The 3,487-nt window shown below is 35.5% G+C and overlaps 1 pseudogene; it reads right to left on the reverse strand.

Moving 5' to 3' along the window:
- Positions 1-2,490: 2,490 nt before the first annotated feature.
- Positions 2,491-3,487, reverse strand: LOC120524618 (annotated as a pseudogene).

The following is a 3,487-nucleotide window of genomic DNA, read 5'->3' on the forward strand; positions in this document are numbered from 1 at the left end:
GCCATTTATGTAAAGCAAAATTTAAATGCAAGTCTTTGGTTGGATTTGTCTTTGTCTTTTAGTACTGGACTATAGACCCCCGATTGCAGACAGCAATTTCAATGTGCATCTTTTTAATAATATTAAAAAGGTGAGCTTACAGTGGGATAATATAGTAAGGGAGGAGTTTAACTGTCCAAATATTCATTTTCAACAGATGCAGTACTCGGGTGTTGTACTGTGTTAGCCATTATGAATGTAGTGAGAAGTCAAGCAAAATGGGCCTGAGTTGCCTCGAAAGCTTGCATATTGTAATCTTTTTAGTTAGCCAATAACAGATGCAGCAAAGTCTATTAGAGGAGCTAGACAGGTACATGTAATAAGATGTCTATGGCAAAGTGCGATTTTAAATAATCGGGTTCTGGACTGTGCAGGCTCCAATCGGGTGCGAGTGTACATGAGCACATGTCTCTCCGGGACGTAGATTGGGGTGTCTGGCTGATGGCGAATACACGTGCAAATGCAAGTGGATAAGTGAGGTGCCTCATTAATGCCACAGAGTAGGCAGATTATCACAGCTGCACCCAATCATTCAGGAGCCTACATGGCACAGAAGAGGAGAAAGAAAAAGAACAAGGAAGAATGGAGGTTAAAGGAAAGAAGGATGGAGAGAAGGGCTAAAACAGGACAAGCTGGTGCACTATGTGAAGGAAAGCAGGAAGACGGGAAAGTGAGCCCCATGAGTACAGCATGCTCAAGATATTTGGCAGAATTGCCGCTCCTGCTGAATATTTTGGAGCAGAAGTGACTAAGTGCTCTGGGAAGGTCTCAAGGAAACCTGATGGAACTGTGGCAAGAGAGAGAGCAAGGAGCACAGCTCGGAATAGTGGCCTATAAATGCTGACTGACTGGGAACAGGGGCCAGAGGCAGATTAAAGGTCGTCTGCGCCTGCTGGTGGACGTCTTCTTGTACTGAGGAATCCAAAAAGGGTAAGGTGGGGAAATATTGGATTTTAGAGGGTAGCACCTCCAAAATGGATTATTAATTGATTTTAAACTCGACTGGACACTTTGATATTATGGATTATTTTTTTATGTAATGCATGGATGCACTGCACTTTGGAATACTTTTTGTTTTTAATAAAATCAGTTGACACTTTTGCACCAACCCCATACTTAATATGCATGCTCTCATTTGTCTGATTCATCTTGGTACTGTTTTCAGCTCAAGTCTTCAAAGAATTGTCCGACTGTGTGTTTATTTTACTAAAACCTTTTAAAATATACAGGTTTACCGAGGTGGTACCTTAAAACTTCATCTGTGTTCTTTCTGTCTTTTTACTATATGTATATATTTACTATACATACAGTATATATATTGTCATGCACGAGGACATGGGGAGCAGCTTAAGGACCCAACGTGCACCGCGACAGGTCGTGCCAGGGGACTATGGCGGAATACTAACCTCTCTCTTTTTGTTTCCTCAGAAAGAACAAAGCACTGCCGCCATAATCACACCCAGACGACTGAAGAACTGCAGCACTTTCGGGTCCCTTTCTACTCTCTGGTCCTCGTTTGATGACATCAGATACCCATCCATCACCACGATTTTCCCAGCATCACACTGTTTTCATTTCTGGTCCGACCCTATAAGTTGCCTGTCTGCCCACCCTCATGAGTCTGATGACTTTTTGATTTGAAAAATTGCTGACCTTTATTTACAGTAAATGGGGCTAAAAACCCCAAATCTTTATGCTTTTTCTTGTTTTATTACAGTATATATATATATATATTATATATATATATACAGTATATATATATATATACACACACACACTTTATTGCTTTATTGTTGCTTTATTTTGTTTGTAAATCTGAGTTAAGCACTTTGAGTCAGTGTTCCATGACAACAATATATAACATTAAGCTGGAATGAATGCAGACCAGTGCCTATTTACAGATAAACTGTACAAGGTTACCAGATGATAATAAAACTATTTATCTATTTACACTTAAAGGATGATATTCACTTTCCTAAATCAATATCAGGCTTTGAATGACTTTTTATTTTGTAATACAGCTTTTTGTCATTGCTATTATATAAACCTTTAATAACAAATTAATTGTTAAATATGCATTCCAAAGTTAAGGATTGTCTTCTTCATTATTTATGGCAACTTTAATAAATACTTTTTCATGGAAAAATTTGACACAATACAGAATATTGTAAAGCTTTATTCCAAAGAAATCACTTGTCCACAAAACTTACTTGGAATTAGCACTCTGCAAATAATTATCTACTATTTTCTTCACTAAGTGCTAACAAATTATTACAAAAGAAAGATGAAAATCACAAAACTAACTAAATACCCACAAATTCTAAAACAATGGAACATTTGTAATTTCAATATTTACTATAAAGTTAACATCAGTAAATAAAGTGCATTTTATACATTTAAGTATTATTTTTGTATTAAATTTATCTTACACTTATTACAAAAATGATACAATTATTTAGCTAGAATCTCGGAATTTCTTATTTTTCCATTCTTGTCTTGTTTTGTTTTGAACAGTTTTTTAATTGATTCTGTTACCTCTTCAGTTTTTAGAGTATAAATTATGGGGTTCAGCAATGGTGGGATTGTTGCTGACAATGAATTATTTAGAATTCTTGCATTTTGATGAAAACTGACAGCATATGCTGCTAAATATGTAACCGCCAATGGAGTATAAAACATTGCAACTAAAATGATATGTGAAGTGCAGGTTTTTAGTGCTTTATGTCTTCCTTCTGCTGTTGCAATTTTTGACAATGCTAACCCAATAGCTAAGTATGTAAAAAGAATAAAGGCCAGCGGCACAAACAGAAACAATATAATAGTAGTAAAACCCATTATTATGTTTGGGGAATAATCATTGCAGGCTAAGCGAAACACAGGACCATGATCACAGAAATAACTTTTTATCACTGTGGACCCACAGAAGTTGAGTCTGGTAATCAGGAGGACCATTATAGAAAATGTAACAGCAGAAAACATCCAAACTGAGAATATAATTATTATCATCCTGCCATTAGTGTTAATACTGTGATATCTTAAAGGTAAACATATGGCAAGAAACCGGTCATAAGCTAATATGACTAGAGAAAGAGACTGCATTGAGTTAAAGAAATGAACAAAAAACATATCTGCTAAACACGCTTCATATGTTATAAAACTGAAATTAAAAAGAAACATTTCAATTACTTTAGGAGTGACAGACAGTGATGTGCACAAATCAACTAAGGCTAAGTGACTAACAGCAATATATTTTGGATTGTGAAGACTTGGACCAAAACATATTAAAATGATAAGAAATACATTAGAAAACACTGTAAGAATGAACACAATAAACAAAAAAAACATAAAAATAGTTTGCAAAGGGCATATCATGTAAACCACTTATGTAAAACATTTGTGGACGCATAATAGTATTATTCACAGGAAGTGTTGTAGTCTGTGAACTCAT

The sequence above is a fragment of the Polypterus senegalus genome, chromosome 2 (assembly GCF_016835505.1).
Source record: "Polypterus senegalus isolate Bchr_013 chromosome 2, ASM1683550v1, whole genome shotgun sequence".
In the NCBI taxonomy this organism is placed as follows: domain Eukaryota; kingdom Metazoa; phylum Chordata; class Cladistia; order Polypteriformes; family Polypteridae; genus Polypterus; species Polypterus senegalus.